Genomic DNA, 11,342 nt, shown 5'->3' on the forward strand with positions numbered 1-11,342 from the left:
GACTATCCTCTTCTTCCCTTATGCTCTGGGATTTATCCTTCAGCTGCCAGATTGGATATCAGCTCTTCCAAAGATACCGCGATTCCTGTGTCCATTGAAAAACCGGGTCCACGATTACAGCTTAAGGTGTTGGAGCCTGATGGGATCATTATCAAGTGTCTGATACCGCTGCTATCTGGAATTTGGTTAATTTTTATAGCCCAGTCTGTTGGAGCATGGTGGGATTATTATCCAATGCTTGAAACTACTGCTATCTGACTGGATATCAAATCTTCCAAAGATACTGGGATTCCTGTGTCCATTGAAAAACCGGGACCACTTTTACAGCTTAAGGTGTTAGTGCCTGATGGGATCATTATCCAGTGTCTGATACCGCTGCTATCTGGAATTTGGTTTGTTCTTACAGACCAGTCTGTTGGAGCATGGTGGGATTATTATCCAATGCTTGAATCTACTGCTATCTGGTAAGAAGTGAATCTATGTGGTGATGGGATTTTAAAGTCTTTGTGTTTTGAAGAGCACTGAAGTTCCGTTATATTTGGTTCACCCAATTTTCTTGAAGAGCACAGAAGTTTTCAGATATTTGGTTCACTCAGTTCCCTTTTGTATAAGGGTCTGCCAGTTGGACATTTTGTATGCACATCTTTATGCACCTTTTATGAACTGAATCATATATTTTTCACTTTATGAGTAATTTTTATACACTTGTTTTTGTAGGACTTTAGGTTACAAATTTGTTAAGATTCCTATGTGAACATTCAGAAGTTCATAAGAACTCTGAATGTTCAGAAATATTTCCTGTCCAAACCCATAGTGAGACCCTCCAAAGAAGGGAATTTCACTAATTTGAGCAATAAATCGACATGTAACCCTCCTAATATGGACTAAAAATATATAGAAGTATTTCTGAACATGGTGGTTAACGATTTAGAAACTTCAAAAGTTAAAAAAGCCTATGACCCTAGGTATATTAGAAAGGGCATGCAAACACTGGAAGAGAGAAAGGAGGTGATAATAAGACCTGCCCAATAAGGGGGGTGGAATAGTTCTCATGACTAAGGCCTATTATACGGATGAGATGTGGAGATTATTAGGGGATAGAGATGCCAACCATGTGTTACCAAGAAATCCAGGGAAGGAGATTAGAAGTAGGGATGAGCCCAATGTTCGAGTCAAACTTAAGTTTGACTCGAACATCGGGTGTTCGCTCATTCGCCGAATACCGAACATTATGGGGGGTTTCCGGGAAATTCAAGCGCCCGCGGAATGCCCTATAAGGAACGGCGAGATCGCAGTGCATTGACAGCTGCTGATTAGCCAAAGCATGCACCTGACCTGCATGCTTTGGCCAATCACAGCGCTCTCTGCTGTGAGAGCCATTATTGGCCAAAGGCCACTTTATTAAAAAAAGTAACTCCATCTTCGATGACAGCGCCAATGGACTGAGAAAAAAAAAGACTGCAGTCACGGGAGCCTTCCATCGAGGCAGAGTTTTTCCGTTTTTTTTTTCTTGGGTCATCGGCGCTGTCATCGAAGATGGAGTTACATCGCGGAACCCTTTTTTTTAAAATAAAGGACTTGCCCCAAACCGTTAACTGTAATTTTTACCATTTTGACACTTATTTTGGTGAATGTGTAGGGGTACAATGTACCCAAAACCCATTCACATGGGGGGCGGGATCTGGGGGTCCCCTTGTTAAAGAGGGCTTCCAGATTGCAATAAGCCGCCCACCCGCAGACCTCCACAACCACCGGGCAAGGGTTGTGGGGAAGAGGCGCTTGTCCCCATCAACATGGGGACAAGGTATTTTGGGAGGGACCCCAAAACACCTTCACCATGTTGAGGGCATGTAGCCTGGTACGGTTCAGGAGGGTGGCCCACCTTTTCCTGCAGCCTGCCAGGTTGTGTGCTCAGATAAGGGTCTGGTATGGACTTTGGGGGGAAGCCCATGCCATTTTTTTTTATTTTGGCGCGGGGTTCCCCTTAAAATTCATACCAGACCCTTCGGTCTGGTATGGATTTTGGGGGGGACCCCAACGCCATTTAAAAAAAAAATTGGTGCGGGGTTCCCCTTAATATTCATACCAGACCCAAAGGGCCTTGTAATGGACTGGGGGGGGACCCATGCCGTTTTTTTCAATGAATTTTATCTATATTGCCGAGATCTGACAATTCATTACAGCCACAAGCAGTTTTAAATTCCATTTTTTTCTTTAGAATTGTCATTTTGCTGTGGTACTGTTATGAACATGGGAAAGATGCGCTACTTTACAGGCATACTAAAGACACCCACCAGGCACAATATTTAAAGGAATATTTCAATTTTATTGTTTCACTTTAATCATTATTAAAATCACTGTCCCCGAAAAAGGTAAGTTTTTAAAACTTTTTTTTGCATTGATGCATGTCCCCTGGGGCAGGACCAGGGTCCCCAAACACTTTTTATGGCAATAACGTGCATATAAGCCTTTGAAATAAACACTTTTGATTTTTCATGTTCGTGTCCCATAGACTTTAATGGTGTTCGCACAAATTTTTTGCCTGTTCGCATGTTCTGCCGGGGGGGGTGTTTGGCTCATCCCTATTTAGAAGTAAGCTTGATAAATTGATAAACAAAGGGATTAAAAAAAGGTGTTTTAATTTATATAGAGGCACAATATCTTAACCCCTCCTCATGTAGAACCCCAATAATCTATTAGTTACCAAAGGTTCATAAGAATACCATGATACTCCCAGGGAGACCCATAGTTAATGGGGTGGATTCTCTTTCGGCGCATCTGGGGCAGTACAGTGGAACCTCGTATTATGAGCATAATCCGTTACAGGAGTATGCTCGTAATCCAAAGTACTCGCATATCAAAGCGAGTTTTCCCATTGAAGTCAATGGAAATGAAAATAAGTTCCGCATTGACTTCAATGGGATGCAATACCGTATGCAGCCAGAGATGGGGGGTGCCGGAGAGCCTCGGAAATGGGCGAAAAGGCCCGAGCACACTTTGGCTGACCTCGGCAAACCTCGGAAAGACTCCGTTCACGAGCCTTTCCAAGGTTTGCCTAGGTCAGCCGAACTGTCCTCGGGCCTTTCCGTGCATTTCCGAACGCTGACGATCAGCGCTGTTCAGCTCCGGCGCCCCCCACCTCAGGCCAAAAGCGCTACTGCACACCGCTTAAGGCCTGAATCCTGCTCGTTTTGTGAGACAACACTTGTTAGGATTTTTAGAAATACAGTGCTCATTTTGCGAAACGCTCGTTAACCGACTTACTCGCAAACCAAGGTTCCACTGTGTATAGATATACATCTGCAGCCATTAGTGAGCAATACAAAGACATGCTTAAGAGACACAAAATATTTGTTACAGATCTTAAATTATTTTCTGGTGTTGGTCAATGTTTCCTGGTGACAGCTGGCATAAACTCACTATACACAGTTATCAAACATGAAGATGCCATGGAGTCAGTGAGGTGGGCATTACAGTCATCTGATCTGACCAGGAAGCAAAGAAGTTTTGTGTTGGTGTGCCTTGATTAAGGCCTCCGACACAATTACTTCTGGTATTATGAGCAGTATTATCATCAGGTCACTGGAGTTGCAATGGGGGCTAGGTTTGCTCCCAGTGTGGCCAATACCTTTATGGTCCACTGGGAGGAAGATGACATTTTTTCCGGTATGCCCAGGCAAATGATTTGCTACTAACGCTACATTAATGACTTGTTTATGATTTGGCAAGGGGAGGAGACTGAACTTAAGGATAAAGGTTTAAGGATAAATTGGGTCAGAATGATAAAAATATAGTGCTGTCATGGCATTGGGACCCCCATAAAGCTACATATCTAGATCTGGAAGTAATACATGCTAATGGGAATTTAATCACTAAGAATCATTTTAAAACCACAGACCGGAATATCTTTATACCAATAGAAAGTTGCCACCACAAAACATGGCTGTTTAATATACCTAGAGGTCAGTTCATACATTTATGTAGAAACTGCACAAGGAAAGAGATTTAATGCAACAATCAGAGGTTTTAGAAGAAAGATTTGTACAGAAAGGATATAATCAGCAGCTGATAAGAATGGAGATAGAAGAGGTCAAAGTTATGGACAGGAAAATATTGGTTGCAGACAAAGGTTCTAATTCCAATGACGAAATTGCCCAAGAGTTTAGGATCATTCTTGATTATAGTGTTCAAAGTAAAAAGGTGGAAAGTATCATCAAGAAATATTGAACGTTATAAAAAGAGAATTGGAAAAAAGTATTACCACCCCATCCAAAATGTGTCTACAGAAAAGCACAGGCTTTGAAGCATATACTAGCCTTAAGTGTAGTAGATGCTCCTAAAAAGAAGTCTAGTAATACCATCTTCCCATTCCTGGTTGGATTCAATGCCTGTGGTTAATGCAAAGCTTACAAGACCAAGGGTGAATAATAAATGGAAGAAGGATTTTGTAACCACAGTGATGGGCAAATTGTATAAGATCAAGGATTTTAGCACATGTTCCACCAAAGGGGTCATGTACATGTTGGAATACTCTTCTGGCATCCAATATGTGGGACGCAGGACCAGACAGTTATGTGTTAGAGTCAGAGAACATACAGTATATTATGATTTTGAGTTGACTGCACTTATTTTGTGTTGTATTACAGGTATCATTTGTTATGCTTGTATGAAGGCTGAGACATTCGCAAAGCCAATTTTTTATAAATAGACCCCTGAGTATGACCAGGCATATTAACCACTTACCCTCTGGAAGATTTAAGGCCATTTTTTTTTGCGATACAGCACTGCGTTATTTTAACTGACAATTGCGCGGCTATGTGACCCTGTACCCAAATAAAATGTTTGCCTTTTTTTCCCAAAAATAGAGCTTTCTTTTGGTGGTATTTGATCACCTCTGCGGTTTTTATTTTCTGCGCTACTGAGATGGTTAAATACACTTTCAACTGAATGAGTTGATGAAATTGCTTTCTGTTTGTTTGGATTGGATTGGTCTCTGTTATGGTTGTTCCTGTAATCTGTGCTGTGATGTCCATCACTGCCATGCTAACATGTTATGGGGCGTACACACGGTCGGACTTTTCGTCTACAAAAGTCCGACAGCCTGTCCGACAGACTTTCGGCGGACTTGCGGCGGACTTGCGGCAGACTTTCTTACGAACGGACTTGCCTACATACGATCACACAAAAATCAGACGGATTCGTACGTGATGATGTACACCGGACTAAAATAAGGAAGTTGATAGCCAGTAGCCAATAGCTGCCCTAGCGTGGGTTTTTGTCCATCGGACTAGCACACAGACGAGCGGATTTCTGGGCCCGGCGTAGTTACGACGTAAAGATTTGAAGCATGTTTTAAATCTAAAGTCCGTCAGATTTGAGGCTGGAAAAGTCAGCTGAAAGTCTGCTGAAAGTCCGGAGAAGCCCACACACGATCGGATTGTCAGCCAGCTTTAGTCCGTCGGTGTCCGTCGGACTTTTGTAGACGAAAAGTCCGACCGTGTGTACGCGGCATAAGGGTGGGGAAAAAACACTAAATCCAATTTAGCTATGTGAATTTACCTGACCCGCTGACCTCCACAGTGCACCCCATTTCCACTGTATACATTTGACCTGCACACCACACTATTCAATGAACGCATTACAGGAGCTCAGTGCTAAGCTCTGTAATCATTTCTCTAAGGCTTTGCCCTCTGAAACCCTCTTAAATCCCCCACAGGGCTGCACTGCTGGAATAGGAACACCAAAAAGTAGAGAGTAACTTAGAAAAATACAAGGTGAGTTGGGACAGAGCCATCATGACACCACCACAGTCCCCAGGAGATATAAGAAGGCAGTGTAACTTCACCACACATCTTCCAATATTCTGACACTTAAAAAATAACAGAAAATAGGTGGGTGTGGTCAAGTAAATGTTTGGGGCTTCATCATGATGAGTGTGGTAAAATAAGGACACTTTGGGAAGAAAAGATATCAAAAGCTTTTTATTTACAGGATATAATAATCAGCCTTGAGTTCTCACCATCTGCTGGTCATTTGTCAGCACTGATGACCAGAGCTCTAAAGTGCACACCTGTCCTAATCACGGAAGTGTTTAAGTAGTATGCTGGACATTCAGCCTTTTTTACAGGTTAGCCATTTTAAATCTCTGGATAGAGGTCTGACTATCTCTGTCTTCTGACTTTTCATGTGTTGGATTATTCTTCTAAATGTTTGGACTGTGTTTGTACTCAGCTTGTCTGTGCTTATACTGATCATCGGTCTGTTACCTCTGATATATTCAGTCATTGATCTGTCTACCTGTCTAGAACCTGAGCTCTGTCTAAAATAATTATCATTATCTGATTACTAGTAGGGATGAGCTTCGAGTTCGAGTCGAACTCATGTTCGACTCGAACATTGGCTGTTCGCAAGTTCACCGAACAGCGAACAATTTGGGGTGTTCGCGGCAAATTCGAATGCCGCGGAACACCCTTTAAAAGTCTATGGGAGAAATCAAAAGTGCTAATTTTAAAGGCTAATATGCAAGTTATTGTCATAAAAAGTGTTTGGGGACCCAGGTCCTGCCCCAGGGGACATGGATCAATGCAAAAAAAAGTTTTAAAAACGGCCGTTTTTTCAGGAGCAGTGATTTTAATAATGCTTAAAGTCAAACAATAAAAGTGTAATATCCCTTTAAATTTCGTACCTGGGGGGTGTCTATAGTATGCCTGTAAAGGGGCGCATGTTTCCTGTGTTTAGAACAGTCTGACAGCAAAATGACATTTTGAAGGAAAAAACTCATTTAAAACTACCCGCGGCTATTGCATTGCCGACAATATACATAGAAGTTCATTGATAAAAACGGCATGGGAATTCCCCAAAGGGGAACCCCGAACCAAAATTAAAAAAAAAAAAATGACGTGGGAGTCCCCCTAAATTCCATACCAGGCCCTTCAGGTCTGGTATGGATATTAAGGGGAACCCCGGCCAAAATTTAAAAAAAAAAATGACGTGGGGTTCCCCCTAAATTCCATACCAGACCCACCCGGTGACCCCGCCCCCCTCTGACGCACGGTGACTTGACGGGACTTCCCTGTGACGTCACGGGGAATGCCACAGGGAAGTCCCGTCATGTCCCGTGCGTCACCGGGTGGCCCCGCCCCCCGTTATTTAAGAACTGTCAGACGAGGAGCGCCGTCACACAGCGGGAGCCTCCCTTCATGCCAGCATGGATGCGGAGCGGCCCGGAGCGGCCCGGAGCAGAAAATGAAGGGCCTGGTATGGAATTTAGGGGGACTCCCACGTCATTTTTTTTTTTTAATTTTGGTTCGGGGTTCCCCTTTGGGGAATTCCCATGCCGTTTTTATCAATGAACTTCTATGTGTATTGTCGGCAATGCAATAGCCGCGGGTAGTTTTAAATGAGTTTTTTCCTTCAAAATGTCATTTTGCTGTCAGACTGTTCTAAACACAGGAAACATGCGCCCCTTTACAGGCATACTATAGACACCCCCCAGGTACGAAATTTAAAGGGATATTACACTTTTATTGTTTGACTTTAAGCATTATTAAAATCACTGCTCCTGAAAAAACGGCCGTTTTTAAAACTTTTTTTTGCATTGATCCATGTCCCCTGGGGCAGGACCCGGGTCCCCAAACACTTTTTATGACAATAACTTGCATATTAGCCTTTAAAATTAGCACTTTTGATTATTCATGTTCGTGTCCCATAGACTTTAACGGTGTTCGAACGAACTTTTTTCCTGTTCGCATGTTCTGGTGCGAACCGAACAGGGGGGTGTTCGGCTCATCCCTAATTACTAGCCTTCCGGCTGCTACTCCCTTCTGTTCCCTCTGACCCTCTGTCTGAGGATTTACACCTCTGTGGCATCAGTCCTGCCTGTAAGTTGGCTGCCATCCCTGGTGACACGGCACATCCACCGAACCCAAAACACAGGTAAGGTTGTTAAAATACAGATCAAGAATGAAATAAACAGAGATAAATTAGGACAAACCGTTCACTGCAGACCAACAGAAAATAACAGTCAACAGAAGACAAGTTGGGAAGAAATATCTTCATGTTACTTAGCTTATGGATATTTTTCAAGTGAAGTCCTGAAGGGGAAGCTTCTCCAGATCCTGTAGGGTAGACAAGTAACTTTTATGTAAATGTAAAAAAAACAAAACACGTCTGAGTTGGATGAATTGGTCATAAATAGTTTCTCTTGGTTTGCAAGTCTGACTAAAGCCCAACTCCAGCCAAAACCTATGACCCCTTTCACACTGAGGTTCTTTGCAGGAGCTACAGTGCTAAAAATAGTGCCTGCAAAGCGCCCTGAAAGAGCCGCTCCTGTCTCTCCAATGTGAAAGCCTGGGGGCTTTCACACTGGAGCAGTGCGCTGTCAGTATGCTAAAAAAAGTCCCGCTAGCAGCATCTTTGGAGCAGTGAAGGAGCGGTGTGTATACCGCTCCTCCACCGCTCCTGCCCATTGAAATCAAAAAAAGTGTGGTGTGTTTACTGTTTACATTTTTTCTAACTATGTAATCAGAGTACTGTGTACCCCTTACTCATTCAAATGGGGGCTGTATATCTGGATTTCCTCATTTAAAAAATTCTGATAAGTCCCCTGAAGAACCACATATCCATTATGCCAGAGATGTGGGGAAGGGACCCTTGTCCTTATCGACATCAATCTGAGGGCATGTGGCCTGGTATGGTTCCAGACAGGAGCCACATGCTCTGTGCCTTCTCATTTTCTTGCCACCCAGGCTGAATGTTTGGATAAAGGTCTCGTATTCATTTTGGGGATCCCATGCTTTTTGTTCTGTTCTTCTGTGTGGCATTCCCCTTAACCGCTTGCTTACTAGGCACTTATATCCCCTTCCAGACTAGGCCAAATTTTCAACCTTCAGTGCTATCGCACTTTGAATGACAATTGCGCAGTCATGCAACACTGTACCTATATTAACCACTTCCCGACCAGCCACCGCAGTTATACTGCGGCAGGTTGGCTCCCCTGGGTGAACGTTGGCTCACTTTCAGACCACTAGGGGGCGCGATGACTGCCGGGCACCCGTGATCGCTCCACACAGAGACAGATCTCTGTGCTGTCAGGGGAGAGGAGACTGATCTGTTGTTCATACTACATACTACACTGATGATCAGTACCCTTGGTATCTTTGTACATGTCTCCTGTCAGGATTGCCGTTTATCAGCTCTCCTCTTCTCATGCTGTGACAGCACTTGAGGAAAAGAGAGACGATAACCGGCAACTCTGTTTACATGGTGATCAGCTGCGATTGGACACAGCTGATCATGTGGTAAAGGGATGCTGTAATTGGCCCTTTACTACAATTTGTGATCAGCTATGTCCGAAAGACAAAGTGATCAAAGAGCACGTCGGATGCCCCAGGGGGCGTGCGGGAGGTATTGTTCCAGGAGGACATTTATGGACGCCCTTCCGGAACAAGAGAGTCACACTGTAGCCATCATTCGTCTATGGCATGGTTAAGAAGTTGTTAAATTCCATACCAGACAATTATCAAGGATAAAAGTCTGCTATTGATTTGGTTGGGAGATGCATACTGTTATTTTTTGCATGGGTCCCCCTCCAAATACATACTATACTCTTATCAAGGATGGGGACAAGGGCCTCTTCCTCACATTCCTGGTCTGTTGAACTTGGGGGCCCAACACACTTTACAGAGGGAAGTTGTCATTTAATAATAATAGTAATACCAGGAAGAGGTTTGGATTGACAAACATGGTAAAAAGTTTGGCCAGACCATGAACGACACACAGGCCGGGCTGTGAACCCGAGCCGCATTCCTGATGACCAGTTTTTATACCGCTGACCTAATGTACATGAAACATCTTTATATTATTCCTTGAAGGTGTTTTATCCTAACAAAATAAAGTTCATAGAGAACTGTAATATATATAATATAAAAAATTTTAAAAAATTGATACAAATTAGTCTTTGAACTATAACCCAGAAAATCTGTGGTTTGAGGAGTGTTTCATACTTTGAAAAGGAATGGAATGTGATTGTTGAAAATAGTAAACTGGTTCAACCATTGAAGGTGTAAAATGGGAGGGGGAGCCCAGCAGAGGAGAAAAGGGCAAAGCTTTATATACAGTGCCTTGCAAAAGTATTCACCCATCTTTGGCATTTTTCATGTTTTGTTGCCTCACAACCTGGAATTAACATGGATTGTTTAAAGGTTTGCATCATTTAATTTACAGAACATGCCAACAACTATAAAGATTTTTTTTTTTTTATTTAATTGTGAAGCAAACAACAAATAGGACAAAATAACAGAAAAAGTCAATGTGCATAACTATTCACCCCCTAAAGTCAATACTTTGTAGATCCACCTTTTGCGGCTTACCATTGGGATTTTTGCACATTTCTCCTTGCAAACCTGCTCCAGCTCCTTCAAGTTGGATGGTTTGCGCTTGTGAACAGCAATTTTTAATTCTGACCACAGATTTTCTATTGGATTGAGGTCTGGGCTTTGACTAGGCCATTCCAACACATTTACATGTTTCCCCTTCAACCACTCAAGTGTTGCTTTAGCCATGTGTTTGGGGTCATTGTCCTGCTGGAAGGTGAACCTCCGTCCTAGCCTCAAATCGCGCACAGAGTGGAACAGGTTTTGCTCAAGAATATCCCTGTAGCACCATCCATCTTTCCCTCAACTCTGACCAGTTTGCCAATCCCGACTGCTGAAAAACATCCCCACAGCATGATGTTGCCACCACCATGTTTCACAGTGGGGATGGTGTTCTTTGGGTGATGTGATGTAATGTGTTGGGTTTGCTCCAGACATAGCATTTTCTTTGATGGGCGAAAAGTTCCATTTTAGTCTCATCAGACCAGAGCACCTTCCTCCATACATTTTGGGAGTCTCCCACGTGCCTTTTCACAAACTCAAAATGTACCATTTTGTTTTTTGCTGAATGTAATGTCTTTCTTCTGGCCACTCTGCCATAAAGCTCAACTCTATGGAGAGTACGGCTTATTGTCGTCCTATGTACAGATATTCCAGTCTCTGCTGTGGAACTCTGCAGCTCCTCCAGGGTTACCTTAGGTCTCTGTGCTGCCTCTCTGATTAATGCCCTCCTTGCCTGGTCTTGGTGTGTTTTGGTGTGCGGCCGTCTCTTAGCAGGTTTGCTGTTGTGCCATGTTCTTTCCATTTGGTTATGATAGATTTGATGGTGCTCCTAGGGATCATCAAAGATTTGGATATTTTTAAACCTAACCCTTACTTGTACTTCTCAACAACATTGTCCCTTACTTGTTTGGGGAGTTCCTTGGTCTTCATGACAGTGTTTGGTTAGTGGTGCCTCTTGCTTAGGTG

This window comes from Aquarana catesbeiana, linkage group LG03 (assembly GCF_042186555.1).
Source record: "Aquarana catesbeiana isolate 2022-GZ linkage group LG03, ASM4218655v1, whole genome shotgun sequence".
Lineage (NCBI taxonomy): Eukaryota > Metazoa > Chordata > Amphibia > Anura > Ranidae > Aquarana > Aquarana catesbeiana.